This window comes from Leptodactylus fuscus, chromosome 1, assembly GCF_031893055.1.
Source record: "Leptodactylus fuscus isolate aLepFus1 chromosome 1, aLepFus1.hap2, whole genome shotgun sequence".
NCBI lineage: Eukaryota > Metazoa > Chordata > Amphibia > Anura > Leptodactylidae > Leptodactylus > Leptodactylus fuscus.
This window is the reverse complement of record NC_134265.1, coordinates 7,236,984-7,254,073: the sequence shown is the minus strand read 5'-3', so window position 1 is coordinate 7,254,073 and position 17,090 is coordinate 7,236,984. Positions and strand designations below refer to the sequence as shown.

The following is a 17,090-nucleotide window of genomic DNA, read 5'->3' as shown; positions in this document are numbered from 1 at the left end:
CATACACACAATAGAATCCAAACCACATCTGCTGGATTTCCCAGCCTGAACTCACCGCGGATCTGCTGTCCCATACAGTATGTAGTAGGATCTGTGGAGTCACAAGGAAGCAGGGACTCCTAGCGTCATAGATCACTAAGATACGGGGAGTCCTGGTGTGTGGACAGAGTTCAGGCTGGGAAATGTGACTGATGTACAGACCAGATTTTCTAGTCTGGATTCCATAGTGTGATTGGGGTCTAAGGTGAGGTTTACACAGTGACATTTGTAGAAGCTGCTTCAGGAATTCAGAAGAAGAATTTTTCCACTTTACCAAATCAGCCCCCGAATCTCCATCAGATTCCTTACTGGCCAGGCCGGATTTTCCACCTCCCATTTATTTCCATAGAGCTCTGAGGTGGAATCTGCCTGAAGATCGAGCAGGAGGATTATTTTTCCGCTACCTGAAATAATCTGCTATATAATTCTGGTAAATTCTTTCCCTTCACGAGGACTGACAGCCGGGGAGGAAGAAATTTGCCTCGTTCACATCGATGTCCAGTCCATATTCCTGCTGTCCGTTCTATTCTATACTACATTTATTACCCCCGATAGCGGTATCACATTTATATTCAGGTATTATTAGTATTTTACCTGAATCGGGGAACAACAAATAGTCTAAACAATGTCTGAATAGAATCAGTGACCCTTCTGTGCTTTATATAGTGGTGACTCCTCACCTGGGCGGGTCCCTGTAGGAATGTCCTCCTCACACTCCTCATCACCACTCACATAGGACTCTTCCTTTATTCTCATAGATATAGCATTCATGTCGCTCACATCTTTATCCTGATGGAAAATCTGGGAAACAAATAATGTAAAAGTCACCGGACAAATGGGGAAGTCACAGAGAATGTTCTAGATCATTAATCCGCATGAAGATGAAAGATGTCCTGACAGTAGCTGCAGGTCTGTGAGAAGCCGGATAAACATATTAGATGGTGGCTCAATGACACCGCCCATGTATATAACCATATAATACTGCTGGATACAACAAGACTGACCACAAGGACTTCACAGCCCGTCTACACATCATAGGGAATATCTCCATCTACCTGATCATCATCCTGTGGAAGAAGAGGACTGGGACATCTCTCCGGTGTTGTCCTCTTACTGGATCTACCTGTAGGAAACACAGACAGGGACTGAATTCATTCTGTACATACAAATAATGGAAGTCCATGTGTATATAGTCGTGTCTATTACCTGCTGATGTGAGGGGCTGCTGGTCCTCCATCATCACCTCCTTGTACAGATCCTTGTGTCCTTCTAAATACTCCCACTCATCCATGGAGAAATAGACAGCGACATCCTGACACCTTATAGGAACCTGACAACACAATGATACAGTCATCACCCCGACCCCTCCAGTTACTGTATAATGTCCCAGCATTCCCAGCACTGTCACCTCTCCAGTCAGCAGCTCCAGCATCTTGTGGGTGAGTTCTAGGATCTTCTGTCCATTGATCTCCTCCTGTATCAGGGGGTGAGGTGGAGGCCCCGGGAATGGGCTCAGGGTTCCTCCATATCCTTCATACACAGGAGCCTGACAGCGCCCACTAGAGGTCTTCTTCACTACTGTGTAATCCTGGTTATGGGGAGACACATTAATAAATCTCACTACATACATGTCCAGAGTCCATCACCTCTCCAGTCATATCATCTGTTATTACTATAGATAAGAATGATGTCATGATGACATCATCAGAATCTCTCACCTCTCCAGTAAGCTGGTAGATGATCTCTAGGGTGAGATTTAATAGACTTTCCGCCATCTTGTTCCTGTCTCTTTCCATCCTTGATGGATCAATCAGGAATATTCTCTTATATAGAAGATACTGAGAGGATTCTATATTGTAGGAACCTGAATGGAGAGAAGATGAGACAATGTAATCACTACACGGAATCCCATGGAATAAATAGAAGAGTTGAGTCCCATTATTATCACCACCTCCTACTTCTGACGTCGGCAGCGTGTAGCTCAGGAAGGGAGTGACTTGTTGTGGGCCGGCTTGGTGGGTATATAAGGTGTGTGATAGGCTGAACAGAATCTCATTAATTTTTTTTCTTATGTTGATTGTGAGCCCCATATAGGGATCACAATGGACTTTTTTTTTTTTCCTATCAGTGTGTCTTACAAACATATAAACTCCTTGCAGATGTTATTCCTGGTGGGATTCGAACCCAGGACTCAAGCGCTGCAAGGCTGCAGTGCTAACTACTGAGCCACCGTTTTGCCCCCAGAATCTCATTGTTGTCTCGGATAAAGGGGACGACTTATCAGAGTTGCACAAGGGATGATTATTGGCTGTCGGACCAAGGGTGACTATTTCTCCAACAGCGCAGGTTGTGAACTGTTCATGCGCTGCTTTGGTGAAAGTGTATTGTGAGCGGAGAAATGGCGCCATTGGGAATAACCAACATGGAGACTGTGGAGAATCACGTGTCCCTGATATGAAAGTTGAACCTCAGCTATGAAGGTGTGTGAGGGAAGATCGACACTCTACAGTGGAGCAGCTCAGCATAAAAATGAGTCTGGGCTACCAGATGTGTCTAAAACAACAGTTCAGTGAGCCCTGATGTGTATGGAGGTTCGATTGTCCCTACTCTAGCAAACAAAAGGCTTCACTTTACACGGCCATATTGGAATTGGACCACCAATGATTGGCTAAGGGTTGCCTTCTTCTAGGAGATGGACATCAACAGATTTGGGTATGAATCCATCCTTGCAGATCACATCCACCCGTACATGTCATTTGTCTTCTCTCGGGCAAATCGAATCTTCCTGCAAAATAATGACAAGAAATGTCCGACAGTGGTTGGAGGAGAATGACCAAGACTTCCAAGTACTTCCCTGACTCCCTTATTCCCTAGACTTGAACCCAGTTGAGCATCTGTGGGGCCACCTTTTTCGTTGTGTTTGTTCTATGGCTCCTCCCCATGTCCCCTCCAGTAAATGTGGGGTGCACTGCAGTCAACATGGCTCCAGATACCTGAGACAACCTACCAGTCACTCCCAGTCCATCTATCTGCTGTCCGGGCTGCACACGGCAAACTCAGCCAGTTGTGGCCACAAATCCAGTTTGGCTGCCGAAAAATCCAGCTAATGTTCCACGATGGGTGGCAGGGTGCACTACCTGCTGGTTCAAGTTCTGCTCTGTGTCTAGCTGCTGATGCGGGTGAAGAAAGCTGCTCATCAGCGACTCTAGGCTCAGACTGCTGCTGATGGAGCCGATACTACTCCTGCCACCCCCACCCCCTCTCACAGCTGCCATGCCAGTGTAAGCTGTGCGCTCAGGGCTCCCCTGGTAGGACATGTGAGAGGATGGATGGTGGTGCAGATAGTCGGTGACCAACTTACTACTTAGCATGTCTCTATAGTAGTTCAGTTTGTCCTCCCTCTAAGCGAGTGTAAAAACAGCCCCCATTTTTCCCCGGTAGTGAGGGTCTAACATTGCGGAGATCCAGTAGTCCTCCCAATTGTGGTCGGCTACATCGTGATCCAATAATGTCTGTAGGTCACTGATGTCCTCCTCAATGGTCTCTAAGCCAGGAACCTGACCACTCACAACACCAGCTCTCACACCACTCTCCTCATCACTACTAGCGGTGGAAGCAGCAGATGTCTCCTCCAGATCTGGTCCGGGCTCTAGATGATGACTGTCCAGTAGTAGCTCATCCTCACTGTATAGTGGATCTGAGCCCATAGCACGGGGGCAATTTCAGACAAAATGGGGCCCTGGGCAAAATAAAAAGTGGGGCCCCAAATTCTGAAATATTGTACCAACAACAATGTCACATTCTGTTAATTCAGTGTGCAGCAGTAGCTAAAGCTGGTACTTACAGGGGTGTTCCTATGTCTTTTATGGGGTTGTATGTAAAAAAAAAATTTGCCAAGTCAAACTTGTGAGCCTTAACATTAAAGACCCGGTGCACAAACAACAAGGCACGTGCCCGATCCCACACTAAAAAATACTGATATACCTACAGAGTTATCAAATAGGACCGCTATACCAGGACTAAACACTGTCACATCACCCACTGACCGCTATACCAGGACTAAATACTGTCACATCACCCGCTGACCACTATACCAGGACTAAACACTGTCACATCACCCGCTGACCGCTATACCAGGACTAAACACTGTCACATCACCCGCTGACCGCTATACCAGGACTAAACACTGTCACATCACACACTGACCGCTATACCAGGACTAAATACTGTCACATCACCCGCTGACCACTATACCAGGACTAAACACTGTCACATCACCCGCTGACCGCTATACCAGGACTAAACACTGTCACATCACACACTGACCGCTATACCAGGACTAAACACTGTCACATCACCCGCTGACCACTATACCAGGACTAAACACTGTCACATCACCCGCTGACCGCTATACCAGGACTAAACACTGTCACATCACCCGCTGACCGCTATACCAGGACTAAACACTGTCACATCACACACTGACCGCTATACCAGGACTAAACACTGTCACATCACCCGCTGACCGCTATACCAGGACTAAACACTGTCACATCACCCGCTGACCACTATACCAGGACTAAACACTGTCACATCACCCGCTGACCGCTATACCAGGACTAAACACTGTCACATCACCCGCTGACCGCTATACCAGGACTAAACACTGTCACATCACCCGCTGACCGCTATACCAGGGCTAAATACTGTCACATCATCCGCTGACCGCTATACCAGGACTAAACACTGTCACATCACCCGCTGACCGCTATACCAGGACTAAACACTGTCACATCACCCACTGACCACTATACCAGGACTAAACACTGTCACATCACCCGCTGACCGCTATACCAGGACTAAACACTGTCACATCACCCGCTGACCGCTATACCAGGACTAAACACTGTCACATCACCCGCTGACCGCTATACCAGGGCTAAACACTGTCACATCACCCGCTGACCGCTATACCAGGACTAAATACTGTCACATCACCCGCTGACCGCTATACCAGGACTAAACACTGTCACATCACCCGCTGACCGCTATACCAGGACTAAATACTGTCACATCACCCGCTGACCGCTATACCAGGACTAAACACTGTCACATCACACACTGACCGCTATACCAGGACTAAACACTGTCACATCACCCGCTGACCGCTATACCAGGACTAAACACTGTCACATCACCCACTGACCGCTATACCAGGACTAAACACTGTCACATCACCCGCTGACCGCTATACCAGGACTAAACACTGTCACATCACCCACTGACCGCTATACCAGGACTACATACTGTCATGTCAGCCACTGACCGCTATACCAGGAGTAAATACTGTTACATCACCCGCTGACCGCTATACCAGGACTACATACTGTCATGTCAGCCACTTACTGCCAGATTCCCCTCTGACCTCATAGCCACTAAACACTTCACTATCAGTTTCCTCCATTCCCCATATGAAGAATACAACTACCCCCCTTTTATTTGCAGATGCCCCCTCATAATACCAGCCAGCAATTAACCTCTTCCTGCCCTGCACTGTAATAGGACGCTGCAGTAAGCAGGTTGTTCCTAGGAGCCATGTACTATTCACTGGTGAGCGCTGCGCATTACAATGACATAAAATCACGGCCGCAAAATAACGCAGCGTATACAATCCAGGCTCCCATTGAAATCAATGGGAGCTTTAATGGCGCACACAGTATCACACGCCGTATACGTGCCACATCATGCGGCACGTTACTCCGTGTGAATGGATCCTAAGAGGACACGAGGCTGCGGCGGTATAAGAGGACACGAGGCTGCGGCAGTATAAGAGGACGTGAGGCTGCGGCGGTATAAGAGGACGTGAGGCTGCGGCAGTATAAGAGGACGTGAGGCTGCGGCAGTATAAGAGGACGTGAGGCTGCGGCGGTATAAGAGGACGTGAGGCTGCGGCAGTATAAGAGGACGTGAGGCTGCGGCGGTATAAGAGGACGTGAGGCTGCGGCGGTATAAGAGGACGTGAGGCTGCGGCAGTATAAGAGGACATGAGGCTGCGGCAGTATAAGAGGACGTGAGGCTGCCGCAGTATAAGAGGACATGAGGCTGCGGCAGTATAAGAGGACGTGAGGCTGCCGCAGTATAAGAGGACATGAGGCTGCAGCAGTATAAGAGGACATGAGGCTGCCGCAGTATAAGAGGACGTGAGGCTGCAGCAGTATAAGAGGACGTGAGGCTGCGGCGGTATAAGAGGTTTCCCACCTTACACATGTAAACAATTCTAATATCAACCCCTTATATCTGACTCAGGCAAGAAGTAACGTGCACATAAAGCAGGACACATGTAACAATGTAACAACTATACAACGAGCATTAGCCTCTATAGCCCCCTAGGCAAAAAGTAATAGCAGCTGTGCAATGAGCATTAGCATGTTGAGATGGGGTATCAGTGCATAAGGGCAAAAGCTGTGACCCTTGTAGCCATTTTTTCTTTTTGTGGCTACAAGTTCCACAGTACTCTAGCAGTATACTGTATATGGCCCACTTTGTTTTAGACCAGGGACAGCATATGACCCCCTTTTTTGCCCACACACAGTATATATGCTCGTTGCATAGGGACTATAGGGGTTAATGCTCGTTGCTAGGGGACTATTGGGTTAATGCTCGTTGCTAGGGGCTATAGGGGCTAATACTCGTTGTATAGGGACTAGTCCTAGGACCACAGGGTGTACTGGGCACGTCTGCTCATTGCTTAGGGGTTTCTTTCCTCACCTGTAGCGATGTCAGTGCAGTTCTCCTTCATCCACGGCCTGGGTCGCTTCTCCGCGTCTTCTGTGCAGCCCTGGGAAGAGACGACGGCCCGGTCACCAGAGCTCACAGCAGAAGCGGCGCCGACACTGTCCAGTGCTAATGACGTAGCAGTGGCGGATCCAGGGTTTGCGGGGCCCTGGGCAATTGACTTTGGCGGGGCCCTACTTACTGGGGGGTCTTGCACTTCTAACCTGTACTTCCCAACTGTTGAAGACTAGAAAGAGGGAACAAAACGTGCGGCGCAGGAAATTAGGCCCCGCCCACTTTTATGTTGACTCCGCCCATTCTCATTCAATTTTCATGTGATTCCACACAGTATAATCCTCCTACAGTCACCCATAAATTATATCTCCCCCCTCCATCTCCCCCCCATTTTCATATACACCCTTCATCTACCCCTAGTTTCATGTCCCCCCCTCTATTTCTGTCCCCAGTGTCATGCCGTTCTCCCCCCTCCATCTGCCCCAGTGTCATGCCGTTCTCCCCCCTCCATCTGCCCCAATGCCATGCCGTTCTCCCCCCTCCATCTGCCCCAATGCCATGCCGTTCTCCCCCCTTCATCTGCCCCAGTGTCATGCCGTTCTCCCCCCTCCATCTGCCCCAATGCCATGCCGTTCTCCCCCCTTCATCTGTCCCAATGCCATGCCGTTCTCCCCCCTTCATCTGTCCCAATGCCATGCCATTCTCCCCCCTCCATCTGCCCCAGTGTCATGCCGTTCTCCCCCCTCCATCTGCCCCAATGCCATGCCGTTCTCCCCCCTCCATCTGCCCCAGTGTCATGCCGTTCTCACACACACACTCACCATTCCTCGTTCCCTCGCAGACGTCATCACATCGCGGCTACAAATGCCGGAGCGCAGCGTTAAAGCAGGAGCTGAGCTGTGACAGCCGAATACATAGGCGTTTAAAGCAGGAGCTGTCAGCTCCTGCTTTAACGCTGAGCTCAGTTGGAATCGGGACATGCCGACGGGGACCATTTAGTTAGGTCCCGGCTGCACTGTGGGGCCCCGCTAAGTGCAGGGCCCTGGGCGGTTGCCCGGCTCGCCCGGCCCTGAATCCGCCCCTGTGACGTAGCTCTTGTCTTTATAGTCAGAAACGCCCTTCTGACACTGAACGGCTAATTAATATACAGGGCGCCAGAATTACCGGGGCTCAGAGCTCCAAAACCAGGGGGGGCCTAGGGAGATAATTCACCAGAGTCTGCACAGGCTGGGAGTGGTGAGAGCTCCTCTATACATGACAGTGTGAGCGGGGCTGGGAGCGAGCACTTACCTCCTCGGGTACAGCAGCCGTCTGAGCACGGGAGATGATAAATCCTAGTGGGCTACAGGACCTATGATGACGTCACGACCATGTGATCAGCCTCTGGTGTGGGCGGAGCTATTCCAGACAGTGCCGAGTTACACAGGAAGAGAAGGCTGCAGTGAGTGGAGGGAGGAGACAGCAGGTGTCAGCAGGGCGGAGTCTAGTATGCAGCGGCTCCTGGTAGCTCCTCCCTCCAGTAACTCCAATCTATTCCCCTCAGTACAGGAGCGGCGAGAGGGGCGTGTCTATAGGGAGGAGCCAGAACTGGCCAAGACAGACATTGTATATGTATATGATATCAATAGGAATATAGGAAATCACATTCCTGGACATAGATACATATGGCACTGATATATACAGATAGATAGACCTAGATTATATTACATATATAGTTATAAATATATATCTGCCATATGGTCTGTGCAGGGCGGTGACGCCGCAGCCTTACGTGCTTATTATAACTCGCGCCACTTTCTTGTAAGTGATAATGGAAATATATGGCAATTAATAACTGATATAGAGATAAATTCTGACGTATCGCTGTGCGCCTGATATATCAGTATATAGTGACTGCAGGTAGGTTCATGGTCTGGGTGTATTCTCTATAGGTTAGTCAGTATAGGACTTATATCTTATGATAAGCTCCGCCTACAGTAATATTAATAAAACAAACATACATTTTTAAAAATATATATTTTATTGAAATAAAACCATCCGCACAATCCTCATTATCCATACACCTCCACTAGTTACCAACATAGTCTATCCACCCCCCCACCCCCCGTTCCACCCACTTACCTGTCCTGGTCTAGTATTTCCTGCTCTCATGGAATAAACCAGCCACTGTCGTCTCATGTGATGGGGTTACTAGAGTACAGACAGGATCACATGTGCACCAGGTTCTATGTTGTTTAAAGAGGAGCTTTCCCTTTCTGAGCCGGTACCGTAATTCTTCACTGTCAGAGGGGCATTTCTAACAGACATTCAGGAACGCCTTTCTTCACAGTAGCATCTATTGCGCTGTATTGTGAGACTGGGGGGCATTGCTTACCGCCTAGCAATGATGTCTATGGACGAGTACTATCAGGAGGGGGCGTTCCTCACCGCTCTCACAGTACAGTGCTATAGACGCTAGTTTGAGGAAGGACGTCCCTGACTGTCAGAAACGTCCTTCTGACAGTGAAGAGCTACAGTACCGGCACCAATAGCTCTTCACCGGGGCACAGAACGTGAATTCAGCGCACTGTTGGCTTTCTAGCGGTGTATTACACTACATGTGCCCCAGGAGGTGAAAGGTCCTCTATAAATCTGTCATGTGACCTGAATGATGAAAAGCCAGATCGCTAAAACATCGGATACTCATGGACATCAGTGGACGCCATTGGCTTAATGGGGTCAGCCGTTTCCATACTGAAAGGGGCAGAGAGAACAATCCTCCGTGCAGGACTTTTCTCTCTGCCGATTTCTGCGGCCAATGTGAATCTAACCACAAATTTAGTCCAGTGACCTTCTTTTTTATTTAACCCCTTAACGACCGGCCCATAGTAAAATTACGTCGGCAGTGACAGGTCCTTCCTGACTGCCCTATAGGAAAACTACGTCGGGCAGTCAGGGAAGGATTCCCTGTCAGTGCCGACGTAATTGGAGCAAGTCTTAGCTGTATCTTACAGCTAAGACCCTGCTCCATAACCCCCCATCGGAGGGGGCTCCGTTGGGGGGGTTTTAACTCCTTCAGTTCCGTGATCAAACATGATCACTATAAAACTGAAATAATATTTAATGTATATGGTAAACGTCAGGAAAAAAAAAAGGGAAAAAACCCGCTGGAAGTAGTGATTTTTTGCCATCTCACCTTAGAAAATATGCTATAAAAAGTGATCAAAAAGTCATATGCACCCCGCAATAGTACCAATAAAAAGTATACCAGAATCCATCTATCATACATATGTTTTGAATGTGTTTTTTGTCTTTTTATATTTTAATTTCTTTGGGTTTAATTATTATATTTTTGAAAAGATTTATTTATTTATTCATGTATTCCAAGTATTTTGGTTCTATGTATGTATTTATTTATTTATGTATTCTAAGTGGTTTTTTCGTAATTTTTTTGTAATTGTTGTTTTGTATAATTGATTTTAAGGTTAATGTTGTGCACTTGAGAAAGAGCCGTTCAGGGCTCGAAACGCGTTGTGCAATAAAGCTTGTCCTACACCATATCGAGTGAGCGCTGGTGATCCTTCTGCCCAGTACTCCCAGCGGGCTGGTCCTATTCTTCTTGTCCCCTTAGGTTAAGGTCACCAATATTCGATCAGTGGGGCCCAGCACTCAGCACTTCCAGCCAGTCTCCAGTGCTAGAACCTCAAAGGCTCTGTAGACTGTATATAGGTGGGGTAGAATACTACAGCTCTGATCGCTGTATATAGGCGGTGGTTAATACTACAGTTCTGTTCACTGTATGGCTGGTCTTACACGACCGTAATGTAAGTCCACAAATGGTCTGCAATTGAGGGTTTTCAATTGCGGACACATTATACTCAATGCGGCCTCTTGCACCACCAGATATTTTATCCGTGGTGTGGCCGAGCCGCAACCATGGTCCGCAATTTATAGAGCATGTCCGTAATGCCCGTGAATTGCGGCACTGCACGGACTCGCCCATAGAACTGTATGGGCGAGTGCAGCAGGACACGGACGTCTGCAGAGTGTATGTTGCCGATGAGTAGAGATGAGCGAACACTAAAATGTTCGAGGTTCGAAATTCGATTCGAACAGCCGCTCAATGTTCGTGTGTTCGAATGGGTTTCGAACCCCATTATAGTCTATGGGGAACAGATACTCGTTAAGGGGGAAACCCAAATCCGTGTCTGGAGGGTCACCAAGTCCACTATGACACCCCAGGAAATGATGCCAACACCTCTGGAATGACACTGGGACAGCAGGGGAAGCATGTCTGGGGGCATCTAACACACCAAAGACCCTCTATTACCCCAACATCACAGCCTAACAACTACACACTTTACACACTCAATACCACCTCTCTGACAGTAGGAAAACACCTTGAAACATGTGTATTTGGCACTTGCAGTGAGGAGAGCTTGTCACCAGCAGTGAATTTGGCCCTTGTAGTAAGTTGAGGTTGGCACCAACATTTGTTTTGAAAATCAGGGTGGATTGAGCCTCTAACCAGCAGAGTTTGGGCAAATTCATGGTGGAGGGAGCCTCTAAACACCCTAGTTTGGGCAAATTCATGGTGGAGGGAGCCTCTAAAAACCCCAGTTTGGACCAATTCATGGTGGAGGGAGCCTCTAACCAGCCCAGTTTGGGCAAATTCATGGTGGAGGGAGCCTCTAAAAAACCCAGTTTGGACCAATTCATGGTGGAGGGAGCCTCTAACCAGCCCAGTTTGGGCAAATTCATGGTGGAGGGAGCCTCTAAAAAACCCAGTTTGGGCAAATTCATGGTGGAGGGAGCCTCTAAACAGCCCAGTTTGGGCAAATTCATGGTGGAGGGAGCCTCTAAAAAACCCAGTTTAGACCAATTCATGGTGGAGGGAGCCTCTAAACAGCCCAGTTTTGGCAAATTCATGGTGGAGGGAGCCTCTAAAAAACCCAGTTTGGACCAATTCATGGTGGAGGGAGCCTCTAACCAGCCCAGTTTGGGCAAATTCATGGTGGAGGGAGCCTCTAAACAGCCCAGTTTGGACCAATTCATGGTGGAGGGAGCCTCTAAACAGCCCAGTTTGGGCAAATTCATGGTGGAGGGAGCCTCTAACCAGCCCAGTTTGGACCAATTCATGGTGGAGGGAGCCTCTAACCAGCCCAGTTTGGGCAAATTCATGGTGGAGGGAGCCTATAAACAGCCCAGTTTGGACCAATTCATGGTGGAGGGAGCCTCTAAAAAACCCAGTTTGGACCAATTCATGGTGGAGGGAGCCTCTAAACAGCCCAGTTTGGGCAAATTCATGGTGGAGGGAGCCTCTAACCAGCCCAGTTTGGACCAATTAATGGTGGAGGGAGCCTCTAAACAGCCAAGTTTTGGGAAATTCATGGTGGAGGGAGCCTCTAACCAGCCCAGTTTGGACCAATTCATGGTGGAGGGAGCCTCTAAAAAACCCAGTTTGGACCAATTCATGGTGGAGGGAGCCTCTAACCAGCCCAGTTTGGACCAATTAATGGTGGAGGGAGCCTCTAAACAGCCAAGTTTGGACCAATTCATGGTGGAGGGAGCCTCTAAAAACCCCAGTTTGGACCAATTCATGGTGGAGGGAGCCTCTAACCAGCCCAGTTTGGGCAAATTCATGGTGGAGGGAGCCTCTAAACAGCCCAGTTTGGGCAAATTCATGGTGGAGGGAGCCTCTAACCAGCCCAGTTTGGACCAATTAATGGTGGAGGGAGCCGCTAACCAGCCCAGTTTGGACCAATTCATGGTGGAGGGAGCCTCTAAAAACCCCAGTTTGGACCAATTCATGGTGGAGGGAGCCTCTAAAAAACCCAGTTTGGACCAATTCATGGTGGAGGGAGCCTCTAACCAGCCCAGTTTGGACCAATTAATGGTGGAGGGAGCCTCTAAACAGCCAAGTTTGGACCAATTCATGGTGGAGGGAGCCTCTAAAAACCCCAGTTTGGACCAATTCATGGTGGAGGGAGCCTCTAAAAACCCCAGTTTGGACCAATTCATGGTGGAGGGAGCCTCTAAACAGCCCAGTTTGGGCAAATTCATGGTGGAGGGAGCCTCTAACCAGCAGAGTTGGTGGAAATCAGGGTGGAGGGAGCCTCTAACCAGCAGAGTTGGGGGAAATCAGGGTGGAGGGAGCCTAGTATTAGCAGAATTGTGCAACGCTTATGGTGGATGAGTATGAGGATGCGGAGGAATTGGAGAGGTTGAGTACAGACATGGAGTTTCATGTTGGGGTGCTTTACACAGGTGGGCACAAAAATGACGGCTCTACCCAGTGGTGGTTCATTTTTATCAAAGTGAGCCGGTCGGCACTCTCAGCTGACAGACGGGTGCGCTTGTCAGTGATGATGCCACCGGCTGCACTGAACACCCTCTCAGATAGGACGCTGGCGGCAGGACAGGACAGCACCTCCAAGGCATATAGGGCAAGTTCAAGCCACAGGTCCAACTTCGACACCCAATACGTGTAGGGCGCAGAGGGGTCGGAGAGGACAGGGCTGTGGTCGGAAAGGTATTCCCGCAACATGCGCCTATACTTCTCACGCCTGGTGACACTAGGACCCTCTGTAGCGGCACTTTGGCGAGGGGGTGCCATCAAGGTGTCCCAGACCTTAGACAGTGTGCCCCTCGTTTGTGTGGACCGGTGAGAACTTGGTTGCCTACTGGAGGAACTGCCCTCCCTGCCGCCAACGTCACATGCTAGAAACATCTCCATCATATTCTGCACCAATTGCCTGTGGCAAGCATTGATGCGATTGGCCCTCCCCTCTACCGGAATAAAAGACGAGATGTTGTTTTTATACCGGGGGTCAAGGATAGCAAAGATCCAGTACTGGTTGTCCTCCATGATTTTGACAATACGCTTGTCGGTTGTAAAGCTCCCCAACATGAACTCAGCCATGTCTGCCACAGTGTTAGTTGGCATGACTCCTCTGGCCCCACCGGAAAGTTCAATCTCCATTTCCTCCTCATCCTCCATGTCTACCCATCCGCGCTGCAACAATGGGACGATTCGAAGTTGCCCGGAAGCCTCCTGTATCACCATCACATCATCGGACAACTCTTCTTCCTCCTCCTCCTCCTCCTCCTCCTCCTCCTCCTCCTCCTCCATTAAACGCAGTGAAGCGGACAGATGTGTGGACCTACTCTCCAGCTGTGATGGATCGGATGCTATCCCTAACTCCTCTGTGTGATCTGAGTTATCCCTGATGTCAATCAGGGATTCTCTCAGAACACACAAGAGCGGGATTGTAAGGCTCACCATCGCATCCTCAGAGCTGCGGAATTTGCATTCTGCAAAGCGCGGAACTAAGGGCCCGCCTGATGTTGAGTGACACGTGCTGGTGCAAGGCGGGGACGGCACACCGGGAGAAGTAGTGACGGCTAGGGACGGCATAGCGAGGTGCCGCAGTTGCCATCAGGTCCAGGAAGGCGGGAGTTTCAACAAGCCGGAACGCCAACATCTCCTGGGCCAGCAGTTTAGCGATGTTGGCGTTCAAGGCTTGCGCGTGTGGGTGGTTAGCAGTGTATTTCTGCCGCCGCTCCAATGTCTGAGAGATGGTGGGTTGTTGTAAAGAAACGCCTGATGGTGCCTTTGATGGTGCAGGAGAAGGAGATAAGACAGGACCAGGGGAGGATGAGGTAGAAGTCAACAAAGTGGCGGAGGCAGATGAAGTGGTGTCCTGGCTCGTCCTCTGGAGTGCATCGCCAGCACAGTCAGCAGTGGCAGAGGCAGAGGCAGTGGCAGAGGCAGTGGCAGTGGCGTGAACGGCAGGCGGCCTTTGTCCTGCCGTTGCTGCCTGCCACTGATTCCAGTGCTTGGATTCCAAATGACGGCGCATTGAAGTGGTGGACAGGTTGCTCTTCTCAGAGCCCCTAATCAATTTCGAGAGGCAAATTGTGCAGACAACACTATATCTGTCCTCGGCGCATTCCTTGAAAAAACTCCACACCTTCGAGAAACGTGCCCTCGAGGTGGGAGTTTTTCGGGGCTGGGTACGAACTGGAACATCTTGGGAGATTCCGGGTGTGGCCTGGCTTCGCCTAAGCTGCTGACCTCTGCCTCTGCCTCTAGCTACCCTTTTTGGTGCTGCACCTGCCTCAACATCCACACTACTTTCCCCGCTTGACATCCCCCCTGTCCAGGTCGGGTCAGTTTCCTCATCATCCACCACTTCCTCTTCCAACTCCTGTCTCATCTCCTCCTCCCGCACAATGCGCCGGTCAACTGGATGCCCTGACGGCAACTGCGTCACATCATCGTCGATGAGGGTGGGTTGCTGGTCATCCACCACCAAATCGAACGGAGATGGAGGAGACTCTAGTGTTTGAGCATCTGGACACAGATGCTCCTCTGTTAGGTTCGTGGAATCGTGACGTGGAGAGGCAGGTTGAGGGACAATGAAAGGAGTGGAGAACAGCTCTGGGGAGCAGGGACAGTTTGGGTTATTGTTCTGTAAAGCTTCGGAATTTTGGGAGGAAGGAAGACAAGACTGTTGGGTAATAGGAGGAGAGGAGGCAGAGTCTGACTGGCTGCTGGACAATGTGCTGTAAGCGTTCTCTGACAGCCATTGCAAGACCTGTTCCTGGTTCTTGGGCCTACTAAGGTTTGTACCCTGCAGTTTAGTTAATGTGGCAAGCAACCCTGGCACTGTGGAGTGGCGCAATGCTTGCTGCCCCACAGGAGTAGGCACAGGACGCCCTGTGGCTTCACTGCTACCTTGCTCCCCAGAACCATTCCCCCGACCTCGCCCACGGCCTCGTCCACGTCCCTTTCCGGGAGCCTTGCGCATTTTGAATTCCTAGTTAGAAATTGGCACTGTATACCAGTAGTAAAAATTGTGGGTGCACGTAACCACAATATATTCTTTGAATTACCAGTCAGAAACTGGCACTATATGGCAGTAGCAAGAAATGAGGGTATTTGTATTCCCAATATATTCTTTGAATTCCCAGTCAGACAATGGCACTGTATACCAGTAGTAAAAATTGTGGGTGTATATAGCCCCAATTCTATTGCTAGGGGACTTGCAGGGTATTTCTGGGGTGAAGGTGGGGGGGCACACCGTTGGAACGGGTATCGGGGTATATATCGGGTATACGGGAATACACTGACAGTGTATTCCATTCAGGATCCTGGGAAAGCTGGGTTGCGGCGATTGAGCCCGTCAGTGCCACGTTACACTGACAAGCTTCTCCCTGGAATTTAGCTCTTACAAGAGCTGTTGGTTGTCTTCTCCTTCCTATCCTAGCCTGTCCCTGCCTACCCAGAATCTAAGCCCTAGCTAGCTGGATGGAAACCTCCGTCCTCGGTGAATTGCAAGCTCAGAATGACGCGAACCTGGGCGGCGCTGTTCTTTTAAATTAGAGGTCACATGTTTTCGGCAGCCAATGGGTTTTGCCTACTTTTTTCAACGTCACCGGTGTCGTAGTTCCTGTCCCACCTACCCTGCGCTGTTATTGGAGCAAAAAAGGCGCCAGGGAAGGTGGGAGGGGAATCGAGTAATGGCGCACTTTACCACGCGGTGTTCGATTCGATTCGAACATGCCGAACAGCCTAATATCCGATCGAACATGAGTTCGATAGAACACTGTTCGCTCATCTCTACCGATGAGCAACTAGTGTTGCTGATCAGCAACATGCAGACCGTAGAATCATTACGGTCGTATAAGACCAGCCTAAATAGGCGGTGGTTAATACTACAGCTCTGTACACTGTATATAAGTGGTGGTTAATACTACAGCTCTGTACACTGTATATAGGCGGTGGTTAATACTACAGCTCTGTACACTGTATATAAGTGGTGGTTAATACTACAGCTCTGTACACTGTATATAGGCGGTGGTTAATACTACAGCTCTGTACACTGTATATAGGTGGTGGCGAATACTGCAGCTCTGTACACTGTATATAGGTGGTGGTTAATACTGCAGCTGTGTTCACTGTATATAGGTGATGGTTAATACTACAGCTCTGTACACTGTATATAGGCAGTGGTTAATACTACAGCTCTGTACACTGTATATAGGTGGTGGTGAATACTGCAGCTGTGTTCACTGTATATAGGTGGTGGTTAATACTACAGCTCTGAACACTGTATATAGGTGGTGGTGAATACAACAGCTCTGTACACTGTATATAAGTGGTGGTTAATACTACAGCTCTGTACACTGTATATAGGCGGTGGTTAATACTACAGCTCTGTACACTGTATATAGGTGGTGGCGACTACTGCAGCTCTGTACACTGAATATAGGCAGTG

At 49.3% G+C, this 17,090-nt stretch overlaps 1 protein-coding gene across 1 annotated transcript in view; it reads right to left on the bottom strand.

The window, feature by feature from the left end:
* Positions 1–17,090, bottom strand: part of LOC142194383 (uncharacterized) — a 386,321-nt gene that overhangs the window by 201,384 nt on the left and 167,847 nt on the right. The gene's annotated exons all lie outside the window — the stretch shown is intronic.